At 46.4% G+C, this 13,510-nt stretch overlaps 1 non-coding gene across 1 annotated transcript; it reads left to right on the top strand.

Moving 5' to 3' along the window:
• Positions 1-9,828: 9,828 nt before the first annotated feature.
• Positions 9,829-9,910, top strand: TRNAL-UAG (transfer RNA leucine (anticodon UAG)). The gene has a single exon. It is a non-coding gene; the product is annotated as a tRNA-Leu (tRNA).
• Positions 9,911-13,510: the final 3,600 nt, after the last annotated feature.

The raw sequence follows: 13,510 nt of genomic DNA, 5'->3' as shown, positions 1-13,510 counted from the left end.
GCTCGTGTTTGTTTTCCCGAACTTTGAACTTTCATTAACTGCGTAGCATGTGTGCCTTTCCTTCTCATGTGTGTCCAAATGCAATGTAACAATTTTCGAATGACACTACTCATAATTCCATGCAATAACAAAAAGAAAGTGGTAGCGTGGCTGAGCGGTCGGCGCTGGTTTGTCGCCAGTCTCATCGGGGCGTGGGCTCGAATGCCACTGCTGCCAGATATCTTTTTCTTTGCACCTGGACACCTGGACCTGACGGCCTAGTAGTAGCATTTTATAAAACATTCAAAACAGTGATAGCCCAGATTCTGCTCAAGGTTATCCCCTGATTGTATCAGCAAAAACATATACCGCTGTCCTTCACAACTTCGCACATTGTTCTCATCCCAAAAACTAAGGCACCTGAAAAACGTAAGTTGGTGGGGTCTTATCACACGATAAGCCTTAACAACGTCGACTATATAAGGTATTTATAAATGCACTGGCCAAACGATTGCAGGTTGTGATGACGAGGCTAGTTGGCACGCATCAGACCTGTGGTATAAAGGGTGGAAGCATCGCCACGAACATTCATGTGGCTCGAAGTGTGCTAGAATGTTGGGATGGTATTTGGCGAGGAAGTGGCTATGATGCAGCTAGATCTCGCTAAAGCCTTCGACCGTGTTTCCCACGATGTTCTCTTCGCCATAATAGAGCATTCTAACTTAGGAAGCGTAATAACAGACGGTGTCAGGATGGCGTATGCTAACTGCTCAACTCGGGTCATTGTAAACGGGGACCTGACAGCGTGCAAGTGCGGTCTTCTGTGAGGCGGGGATGTCTGCTGTCCCCCCTGCTATTCGTGGCCTATCTTGAGCTTCTGTGCACGGCCATCCAAAATAATGAACGGATAACTGGCTTCAGGTTGCAGTCAACACATGTGGAAATATTGGCGTATGCCAATGACATCGCCATATTCTGTTTAAATAGAGATAGTATTTATGAAACATTCTGCAAATGCACCGGGGCGCTAATAAACTGGGAGAAGAGTTATGGGTTTTGGGATGGTGAATGGAATGAAACGCAAGGCTACTACTCTCGACTGCTGTGGTCAACCGCTGAAACAACGTATCTAGGCGCGCCTCTCGACTCTTATCGCGACCCTGATCCGTACTCGAATGAACAAGGGGCTAGAGCAAAGGCAAAAGGCTAACGCAAGGCAAGGGCGACAGCTGTCAATGTTCTCGCTTGCCACAGTCTCTAACCTCTTTCCTCCAAGATATGGTATGTCATGAATGTGCTGTGTGCTTCGCGGATCTACATCCAAAATATCCACCGTGTCTTCGCCGTTTTCATGTGGGCATCGATTTGGGAAAGAACCAGCCGTGCAAACTTGTTGTTGCCTGTAAAGAAAGGGGACCTGGGGTTGGCACATTTATTTGTGCGACAAGTTATGTCGCGCTTTATGTACCTTCGCGATCAGAATAGACAGTTTTAGTTTAGCGCTCGCACTTGAACGTAAAAGCATTGCGTACGTAAAGAAATAGCGTCGTCCTCACTGTGCACGCTCTGAACGTGATTGGGTTTCTGCGGTTTACGTGCGCTAAAATAACGTACGTTATATTGCGAGTTTAAGGTCCGCAATATTTACGGACGCTAATAAATAGCGTTGTCGAACATGGCGGTACCCATGGCTCCCGCTTCACCCTGAATTCTCGTGTTGGCTACGCTCCACGAGCTGGCAGGAACATATTACAGGCAATAGGTGCAGAACTGAATACATCAAGGAGCCCAATAGAGGCTGAAGTAGAATTAAGGACTGACGTTAGGAACAAGATCAGAACCAACCCTCTCCCCAGAAACATGCATCCAGAATATAATGTCGAAAGGAGAAAGGCAAGAGCTAAAACACTCTTGCAGGAAATAGAACAGCAGAACCAATTGGCAGCTATAGTTGATGCAGCCTGGGTGAAAGGTAAAGAAGCATATACGGCCATTGTCTAAAATTATCAAGGGAAGGTGCAAGATGCTATCACTATCTTTACCAAGGACCCCATGGGGGCGGAACAAGTGACAATTTCTCTAGCCATCAGGTGTAATAAGTGGGCCTGCGTTTACAGTGATTCGAAATACGCTATAAAGTGTTTTAATAAAGGCTACGTAGCTGGTGTTGCAGCTAAACTTTTTGAAAACATTGGGATTATGAGAACTGAAATCCGATGGTTTCCTGCGCATATGGGGAAATTGGACGAGACTCGGATAAACCTCAATGAGGTTGCTCATGACTTGGCAGGAGGACTTGCTAACCGTGGCAGTCACAACCGAGCCGTTCACCATCAAACCAGGGAATCTAGAGATCATTTAATAACATACAATGACATTACCAAACACTACTATGTAGGACGCAGGCAATTCTCATTGCCACATTCAAAACTGAACAGGGCTCAAGCAGTCTCACTGCGCTTATTGCAAACAGGTACATATCCCACACCGTACACCATCAATAAAATATATCCAGAGAGGGAGATTAAGATGGACTGCAACGATTGTAATGGCATCATTGGAATCAGACATATGCTGGCGGGGTGTCCCGCGACTCTCCCCAACCTCGTTGAAGAAAAGGACACAGTGGGAGAAAAGGATTCAAAGCCCATTATTTCAGGACCAACTAAGGGCCGTCCAGAGGGCCCATGATGTCGCTGAAAGGCTTAGCCTGACAGTGCCAACGTGGGAGCGGCCCGCCTTGGCTTAATAAGCCGAGCCTCCGGACCTCATTACAATAAATGTTTTCACACACACACACACACGCTCCCACTCTCGTTCATCGCCAGAAACTATTGAAATGAGCTTTCGAATCCTCTAAACTCACCTGAAACGCTAGTTACGAGAGCATAGCGCGTCCAATTTCTGAGACCGTTGGGCGATTCCGGCGTCCGTAATCCTGACGAGACGCGTCGTCATGAGAACAACTGGATGGTTGCTAATGGAGTGTCTTGTCTTGGGCAGATTTGATAAAACTTAAAGTCGCTGGCGTCGCCATGGTAACGCGAGTTTCTTGCTGGCAAACAGTTCAGAAATGGAGCCTGTACAAGCAACAGGTGTGACACGCTTTCCATTCAATGAGAAATACGATTTAGGTCTTCTCAATGAGGTGAATGTTTCCAACCCGCTTCGAAAACCATCAAAATGGCAAGAGATTGCAAAAAAACATGGAACTTGCGACCGAAGAGGTGCTCAGCGGAAGAACCCTCCATGAGAGCTTCTGCTGTCACATTTCACCAAGAAAGGCCGAGCATATCTTCGAAAGTATGTTGGCAACTTTAATTCTGCAGAATGTAAACAACCACAAAAAAAAACGTATTTATTCGCGTCCCGTGTGCTGTTTTGATTAAGTGATGACTGCGCATGCTAAAACGTTCTAGGTGAGGAACTGAGGAACAATATGCGGAGAAAGAGTGGCTACGGCAGGAAATTTCCGAGCTAGCCGCCGCAGTACGCCTAGAAATTGCAGAACGGAGATTATCGAATGCGTCACAGCGGCCTAGAGCGCTCGCGGTCAGAGATAGTGCGGCCTTAGCTTTGCAATCATCTCAAGGACTTACGCGTATGTATTTTGTGGTTTATAGTTCTTGTAAAATCATTAGTGAGCAGCTTTTTTTTCAAAATCTCTTAGGTCGAATGGCTAAAGAGATTAGGCCCCACGTCTCGGAATCTCCAAACCACTACAGTCGGCACAAACGGCGCAGCTGCGAAGCACGATGCAACTTCGCCTGTACAGTTTGATGACTGGTGTATGTAATTCTCCTCGTCAGCCTTTACTTTAATAAGCGAGATGTTTTCAGGGTTCTTAAGGATGCATTATGATTTTCGTATAAGCATGGGCGCCACATACGTGAACCACGCGCAGTTAGCTTGGCTGTAAAACGGCAAAAGAGCCAAACGGACGTACCGTCGCATTCCACTCAGTCGCCTCGACAACGGAACAGATGCTCTGTTCCGCTTTCCTCCACCCCTAATATCGTTGTGTGCAAGAACACTAGCGTCTCCTCTGAGCGACAGCGCACTATTTGTTAGGGTGCGCTTGTTTAAGGCGGACTGTAAACAACTCGCTTACGGGTGGCCCAAGATAAACTGAACCTAAAGGAAGGTAACAACACATGAACGGTAAGGCGATATTAATACGCGAAACGCCATTATTCAGGCGTCAGTTGCTGAGTGTCGTCAGCTACTGATGACACTCACGTTAATCGTACAATATCGCCTCACAGTTCATGCTTTCTTTACTTGGTTTGGGCTCAGTTCTTGCGCCGCACTATATAACTGTGTATTTTGTGTTCTTAGACTTAAACAATCAAAAGACATACACTTTGTATGACTTAGGAGTGCTACTTATTTGGCAACTTAGCAATTCGTGCTGTGCGGGAGGTGCGTGACTTAGTGAGGCACACAAATGCACATACGGGCATTCCCGTATGTGTTTGTCTGCCTCACTGAGTCCTGGTATTCTAGCGTATTTTCTATAATGAATATTTATTCTACCACATGAAGTCGTGCGGTGCATGTTTTTACAGGCTCCCGTTGCAGTGCTTCAGCACTGGAGCCACCAGAAAGCCACTCAGCTTTTGACATAATATATGATGGCAACGACATTTGAGCTTCACCCTTACCCCATATATCCAGATAAGAACACCCAATGTGCGCCACGTGAAGCAGTGGCCTCTACAGGCAACACAGTGGGGCGGTCAGAAACGGGGGCTTACCTGGCACAGGACGAGTCTGGCGACATTACAATGCCGAGAATACAAACTGCTCGCAGTAAGCGTTTTAGAAAAATTCGCTACTCCTCCGTGTACGTACAAAGAACATATCCTGCTTTTTACCATGGCATATACCCTCCCATTTACCTCTGCTGTTTCTTCCAGCATCCCCAGTGCTACCAGTGAAATGTGGATATGTGAGCTTTGCTGGCTTTAAGAAATAGTGACATTCCAATGCAACAAAACAATGGCAAATGAACGTGAATAAACCTGAGCCGTTCATGGCTTGTTCAAGAACTCCAGTAGGAAATATATATATAAAATACGGCGAGAACCTCATCGTGCATTCATAGGCTATACTATTCAGTAATACATAGGCAAATTTGCTATTCATGTCATTTGATTTTTTTTTTCAGAAAGGAGGAGGCTTCCAGCAGAACTAAATGCAGATCATAAGTTTCTTGAGAAGCGGTGGCAACATGAAAGCAATATCAGAGAGAAGGTGATAGCTGTGTAATGAGAAAGAATAAAGGTGGGAAAAGCGGAGCAGGAAATAAATAAACTGAAGAGACAGAAGAAGTATAACCTCAAGCTATACAAAATGGAAAAGAATTTTCAGCTGCGTGAGCAGGAGCTTAAGTTACGGGCTGATTAGCTGTACCAAGTTGTACCAAAACGCAACTCAGCAAACACTGCTTGCTCTTCCTCAAAGTACTTGTAAGCAAAAGAAGCTCATCAATAAAATAATGAGCTAAATATTGTGATCTCGGCAAGAGTGTCGCAGTATATTCAATGTCCTGTCTTATTGCTCTCTGGAATGCAGATAATCGAAAAGTCGAGGCGGCTCCAGCCCGAAGTAGGAGGACACCTTGCTGCCATACATACATGTATGACCGTTGCTGAGAAGCAGGCTTGCTCGGTAAATTCTAGGCACAGCCTGGAAGAAAAGCTTTCGGTTTTTCTTTTTTTTGAATTCCACAAAAGCAAACTGTGAGATTATATTTCCGAATCCCCATTCCACACATTACCTCACAGCGCTCACAGGAGCATTCAACTGCTCTTTCAGGCTTGTGAGTCGGGCACCCCCGTAAGGCTTCATAAGAAGTGATTGCAGCGGATAAGCAGGATCTCCGTATATCACGAAGTCTTCTTATGGGACTAGCAGCTCCAGTTTCTCGTAGAGCTTGCTCTCACGCCAAACTCCTCAAAGTACAGCGTAATAGAAATTAGCTCCTGAAAAATTTTAACAAAAGTATGATAATAATGCATGTATTATAATGCCAATAAGAAAATTTAATTGAGCAAGGAGTCAATAAACCATGCTAAGTTGGGCACAAAGGGGTGCCTCTTTCCTAAGATTCCAAATTATGGCGATATTAAAGGGGTCAGTCAGCTTAAAATGAAAAGAAAAACAAACATTTGTGTGAGGGCAGCAGTAACTATTACCAGTGCTGTTTGTTGAGCTCTGCAGCGAGCCCTCGCACATGTATGGGAGATGTGCGAGCACAACTGAATGCATAAAGTAACACCTAAGAGCATCATGCCTGCTACCATGGTATGGCCCGTCAAGTTCACAAACAAGCCCGTTCGCGCACACCAGTGCCTGGTACTTCAGTGCGTGCAGTCTTTTGTGGTCGGAAAAGTATACGCGCTGATCATTGGTTGACCGGCATATGGGTCGGGCGGTGCCCATATGGGCCAGGATTGTATACACGCCCAGCAGTTATCTAGTGGGGCTCCTTTCAAATGAACTGCCTGAAAGCAATCGTAATGTCAGGGCAGCGATTGTAAAGTTCAATACACAGCAAGGGTATTTCTTCCTTATTTTTAATACAAAAATATGAAGTAAGAAAGTGTAATGCGTCGTTAAACTTACATTGCTCATGTCCCGCAAGTATGCCGGTGTGAGCCATCGGTGGGAGAATAGATCTTCGAGCAGAAAGCCAAACTTTCTTTCAATGTGGAACATATTTTTGTTCGGCACATTTGAAAGGACGCTGTAGTGGCGACCGAAGAAGTCTTGCAGTCACAAAGGGTGTTGGGTTAGGCCAGGCGACGCAAGTACATGCACAGGGCTTTCTGGGCAGACACTCCCACTCCTTGAGCGCTTGCCACGTAGTCCGGCGCTTTCAACGCTTTCACAAAAGTAGGGAAGTCTGCTTTTTCAAAACCGTAATCGGCGATGGAACGTGTGATCAGGGACGGCATCTGTGTTGAGGAGCTCATTCCTGGCTGCATAGAACCTGGGTCTTCGTTCTCGCTCACGCATCATAACTGCCTCAACGTCGTCCCAGCTTAATTGAGCCAAGCAAAAAGGGTCCCAAGGAACATTTGAGCGTGCCATGAGTTCCCGAAAAGGAACAGGACATGCGATGCGAAACCTTCTGCTGAATCGCTGTCGCGACGTTTTCGCGTACACATGAACGGATTGGCCACTTCCTCGGCTACATGCGACTGGCTTGTAGCCAAGACGGGAATTAATTGCTGATTTAAACAAGATATGGCGCCACCTCCGGTTACGTGTTATGTTACGTTTGCGTTCCCGTAGGGTAAGCTAACAGACTTGAAAGGACGCACACCGTAACGTTCCGCAAAGGTGCTTACGTTTACAGTACGTAAGGCTACAAACGCTAAACTAAAACTTTCTATTATGTGTTCCTTCGCCCGTTCATGCAAGTGCTTTTATGTCGTCACCTTCCAGGATTTGTTGTACGCTCGTGTGAAGCAATGCATGGTGCCGTTAAAGGTTATCTACGAGAAGTCGGGCTTGCGTAGAGAATGTTGCGTGTGTGGTTTTGAATGGAATATGTCGCCAATATTACTAGGAAAACACTATAAGGACCTAATTGACACTATGCCCCCTGCACAGATTTACCGTATGTCGAACCGTCGAGGCCCAGGAGATGTCCTCAATATGTTTTAAATATATGCGGGTACACCCTTCGGTAAAAACTTTTCTATTTAATCTACACACTAATACATTATCAGTTTAAACGTGAATGCGTAACAAAACTATTTTTGTTCCGTAGTCCCTTAACTGCTTCTTATGCAAGAAATCTGAAACGATAGAGCATGCATTTCTAGGTTACTGGGATCCCATCTTTTTCTGGGATGTGCTACAAAGGACGTTAAAGAAAGAGTTACCTTTAGATCCACATAGAATAGGATTCTTACCGGTAGAAACAGAGTGTTTTCCGTATGACGCTATAACGCTCCTGGGCCTCCACAGTTTGTGGAAACCTAGCACGCAGTTCAACAATGTTGATGCCAATTTGCGACCTACACGCGATCACTTCATTGAAGCTGTAATATGGTTCAGGGATGTCCACCGCACACTCCCTGAACAGTCAACATGGATTGACATGCTAGATATATTGGCAGCATTGAAAAAAATTCAATATCTCGTGCCAGCAAAAGCCTTGTTGCCCAGTTTTATCTTTTATGTTTTGTTTGTGTATCATGTCAAAGCCGGCAATACAGAATGAAAAAGGTAGCCTCACTCACAGTATAGAAATAGCAGCGCTCATTGGTCGGGAGAAGTTGGCAAAATTCAACGTAAAGTGAATTCATTGTGAGGGCGGAATTTGTCAGTGTTCTTTCGTGCTGAAGTGTGTAACGTTTTCTTAGCTGCCCGTCTTATGTATGTGCTCGAAGTACTGCACTGCTCAAGACTTCGCCTTCAGGCACTGCATCGCGTATTTGCAACATTCATTTGGTGTTCGAGCTGTGAATGGATGCGGCGCGACAATCTGTTTCTCCCCCTTGAACGTGGTGGTCTAGGATTAGTGCACCTCTTCGTCAGGCAAATTGTTTCTCACCTGTTTTTCTTTCGAGACAGTGACCATCCGTTCTTGCGTGAAATGTTGCAACTGCGTATAGTTCATTATGTTCCTAACATAGTAGTGTCATCAAATGTCAAAGATGTCCCACAGGCTCCTAGGGGCTTTCTCAAGGAGGTTGTTGACACATTTCTTTTCTTGAAAGTTAGATTCAGTCTGGAGTACGTGTTCACAGCGAGTCGAAAAGCAATTTCTGCGGCACTGGCTGACTCTATTTTCCCAGATCCTTTGTATCGTGCACCTTATTTAAGCCGACCTTATCAGGATGTACTTAAACGCGTGCGAAAAATGTGTGTGCCTCCTGGAGTGAAAACATTTTTCTTTAAATTACATTCGGAAACGCTCCCTGTTAAAACTTCGTTGAATTCGAGGGGTTGCTTTGTGCCGTAGTCAACAAACTGTCGGCTCTGTCCACGTGCCGAAACCATAGATCACTGTTTCATAGACTGTAGGGAGGAGGAGGAGGAGGAATAAACTTTATTTGCGCACAGCAGATTTGAGACCTAGGCCTCTACCTAAATGACGGCCTCGAGCCCTTGGGCCCTGGCGGCATCTTCGGCCTGCTGGATTGCCTTGAGTTGGTCTTCCGGTGCACAGCTGAGCAACGCGGTCTCCCACTGCTCTCTGGTCTTAATTATTTTATTCTGTATGGGTGTACGAGGACAAGCCCAAACCATATGTTGTAGGTCCGCCCTTTCTTCACAGAATCTACATCTATCCGTGTAAAGGTCCGAGTAGTAGCGGTGGTAGGCCACCGGGTTCGGATATGTATCTGTTAACGAGATCACCAAACACTATAAATTGGGAAGGGCCCATTTCCCCCCGGCACACTCCTCGTTAAATAGACGGCAAGCGACGGCATGACGCCTCTTACAGACTGTAGGGACGCTGTATTTTTTGGGGACATTCTACAACGGACGCTTAAAACGGGCATTGACATGACTCCATACTCAATTAGGTTTCTACCGTTTAAGGTTACAGGTGGTCCTCCATATGACATGTTCATTGTACTTGGTTTATATAGCCTGTGGAGAAGTATACTCTGTGATCGCCATGCCGAAAGTCGGCGAACTACAAAATCCTTCTTTCGCGAAAGTGCTGCGTATGTAAGAAGTGTGTACGCTGTGCAGGAACCTCCGCCAGACGGGATGCACTTATTGGATGCATGTGTGTGTTTGCCTGAGTTTTAAGTGTGGAGTTGTGTCCACTTTCTAATAAACCTTCAGTTTTCTTTTCCATGTAATAAGGGGAAAAAAGGTAGCGTGGCCGAGCGGTCTAAGGCGCTGGTTTTAGGCACCAGTCTCTTCGGGGGCGTGGGTTCAAATCCCACCGCTGCCAGATGTTTTTTTTGTTTTGCAAGCGCTGCACATGTCACGCTTAGTATTCAACGGCTGCATTGAGTGTTGGCTGTTATTGTATGGAACTCATCATGGGAAAGGCTGAGCTGCAGTGATGTATTCCTTCCATTGTGGTCCGGGCTACTGGGCTTGATTAATTTGTTTGTGACACAAAATGTAAGGTAAGGTAAGAAGAACTTTATTGGGTCCTGAAGGTCAACCCTAGGTTGACGCGGGCCGCTCCCACGTTGGAACTGTCAGGCCGAGCCCTTCAGCCACATCGCGGGCCTTCTGAACTGCCCGTAATTGGTCAGAGAGTGATTCGCTGTGTAGCATTTGCCGCCACCATTCTTGTTCCTTTTCACAGTCTGTGAAGGCCGCGGGGCACTGCCAAAGTATGTGGTCAAGAGTAATGATGCCATTGCACTTATTACAGTTGATTTGAGTTTCCCTCTCCGGATAGATCCTGTTAATAAAAACTGGACTGGGGTATGTTCTTGTCTGTAGCAAACGTAATGTGACCGCTTGGGCTCTGCAAAGCTTACCGTGTGGCAATGGGTATTCCATTCTGCTTAAATAATAGTGCTTCGTGATTTCATTATATGTTAATAATCGATCCCTGTTTTCTCCGGGTGAAATGTAAGTTGCTCGGTCTTGAAGAGCACGGCTGTAGGTGTATTTTCCCGATCATACAAATCTTCTTTTAAGGACTGTTTTGCAAGTAATATTGGCTAATGCTCTGCTTGATGTCATTCTGTCATAACGCGCCCTTATGCAACCTAGTTTCCGCGCATACATGCACGAAATTGTTGCCGCTATCCAGTTTGCAAAAGTCAATTTTCTATATAATATCTCAGGGATGATGAAATAAAACATCTCTACAAAGACCAAATTGATGGGATGATGTCTGCGCCTTTGCAAATAAAAGGCGCTGACAGTGTACAATCCAGGGCCAGGCAGCACTGTGTTGAAAAGGGTTAAAAGAATGACTATCCGGGGGTCAGGCAAAACCTTTCTTTTCATGTCGCACAGCGCCAGATTTTCTACAAAATCATGGTTACGGGAAAAAGAATTGTTCGTATCATGGTCGGTAGATTGTATAATATGCAAAAGGCCTGACGCAATCGAGCACGTGTTTCTCGATGGCCTCGCAATCGAGCGACGCCATCTTCCTATGACACATTTTGCAAAGAACCATGAAAAGGGGAACTGCCGCTTACACTCTATGGCATTCGATTTCTTCCGGTCGATAGCGAAAGTGTGCCGTACACTGTATTGTTCCATGCTGGCAATAAAGAAAAGAAGTACCATCGCTATGTAGTATAAGACGCTGGTTTAAGCACCAGTATCTTCGGGGGCGAGGGCTCTGATCCCACCCCTGCCAGATATTGTTTTGCTTACCTGCTTATGTAGTTTCATTTTCCAAACCATCGTTCCGAAGTTCCACTTCCGGGCACCGTAGTGAACGGGCGTGTTATCATTTGCTCCAAGGGAGCGGTGTGGCGGCCGTGAACTGCCGCGGTAACAGAAATGCTGTTTTTGGTAACGAGGATTATCAGGTGATATTGCAGCACTTCCCGACCGGACGAATCGTCCTTAATACTGTTTTTGTACAGGCGGACGTCCGTGAAAGACTGTCAAGGTTGAGGATTTCCGTGACGCTCTGTTTGCTCTAGAGCTGCTCCCCGAATTAGTTGCTTTGGGAGCGTATCAGATGAACCACTTGTGGGTGGTCATGATGAAGATGACTGGGGCCACTAGGAAACTGCTTGGTACCCGAAGCATCATAGTCAAAGATCGGCGATGTGTTATCGTTGACCCCTGGAACAAAGGCGTCCGCACGTAGTTACACTGGATGCTGCCAAACGCGTCAGACGAAGACGTACGACAAGCTCTGGTCCATACGGAACGGTGACGGACGCAGCGAAAGAACGGCGGCGTGTTCAAGAAATTTGGCCAAGAGCTCAACGACGCGATCGGTGACGCTGCAGCTGAAGGCAGTTACTTCAGTCGACGATATCGTGCACTAGTTATGTATAACAGGGGAGCTCGTCCTTGCCATTATTCCGAACCACGCCTTTCTTTGCCTGTGGTGCCATAAAGCCGGTCATATTCGCCGGGACTGTCGAGTTCCACGCTGTGAGGTCTGCCGACGCTTCGGCCATGACCATTCTCACTGCGCCAAGACATACGCCGTCGTCGCAGGAACAACGAGAAGAGAAGACGAAGTATCTGAACACCTCATTAATAAGGTTGAAGTAAAACATATTTCACCAGCTAAGAGCGACATGGTTGGCAACGCAGTCACACAGAAGTGGTCTCTCCACGCTAAAAACTTGCGTCCAGACAAGAAACCGAACCACGAGGATGATTCTCGAAAAAAGACTCAAAACGATAGGAATGAAAACGAGAGTTCTCTGACAGAACAAAGGGACGTCTTCTCGAAGCCGTCGCCTGCCACTGCATTGCCGGGACGTCTGCTACGTCTGGTATGACTGGCATCGACATGGCAGCAGCCTCTAACATGCCTGCGAAGTTGACACACGAGGAAGCGATCGGCGGAACCGGGACCTCTGGAGCTACGTCATGCAGCGAGCCACCCACAAAGGCGGCTCAGCTAAGACGTACGTCCTTCAAGCCGAGGCCCAACCTCCAAGTCGAGCGGAGACCCGAGACGGGGCGGCTTCGATTGGGTTGTGCAGACTTCCTACGGCTACTACCTCTGATACCGCCAGCTTGACTGGCGGAGCTATGCACTACAGGATAGAGGACCCCACGGTATGCATATATGCTGGGGTCTCCCAAGGTTAGCACTATGTGATACGATTTTCTCGCTCATAATGGAGGCCGCACCAAACACCGCGGTCCGTAAAGCCACGCTCAACATCCGAGGACTAAGCACAAGGCAACGACAATATCAACAGAGTCGTATGCTTCTGGAAAACGATCTTGACAAAATCGCCGTTCAGGAAACCAAGACAGTGAGTCGCGTGGTGCAACCATTCGTACCGCGTTACAACGTATGCGTCTGTCATGCAGCCGGCACATCGAGTGGTAGCGCATTTTTTTTTCCGCAACAGCCTAAATGCACTTGTGGAAGCAGTGACAGTCTGTGATACCGGACGTCTGATTGTTGTCGATTTTACATTGAGTGAAATTTTATGGCGAGTTATTTGCATTTACGTCCCTTATTAGGGACGTAAATGCAAGTAACTCGCCATAAAATTTATAAATTTATAAAGATAGCACGAGAGGCAAGTCTTTTCTTGTTTTTTAGCGAGTTAAGTAATAGGGTTTTGGTTTTTCTTGGTGATTTCAATTGCATTTGTTTTCCGAAGGATCGTGTGAAAGAAGTGCCGATGAATGATCACAGTGCATTGCCATTAAACAATATTGTCGGTGAATACAACCTGAAAGACGTCGGCAATATGTTGTAAGATCACAGTGTTCCGCGGTTTACTAATTTTCAAGGACTTAGCCATGCTGCGCTGGATATAGCTTATGTTTCACTGGAACTGGTGCGCGTATGTAAAGCGTACGAGAACAAGCAAGTCTCTTTGGTGACCACCAGGGGCGTAGCCAGGGGGGGAGGGGGGGTCTT

Source organism: Dermacentor variabilis, chromosome 3 (genome assembly GCF_050947875.1).
Source record: "Dermacentor variabilis isolate Ectoservices chromosome 3, ASM5094787v1, whole genome shotgun sequence".
NCBI classification, from domain to species: Eukaryota; Metazoa; Arthropoda; class Arachnida; order Ixodida; family Ixodidae; genus Dermacentor; species Dermacentor variabilis.
The sequence above is the reverse complement of the archived record's forward strand: the minus strand, read 5'-3'. Positions and strand labels throughout refer to the sequence as shown.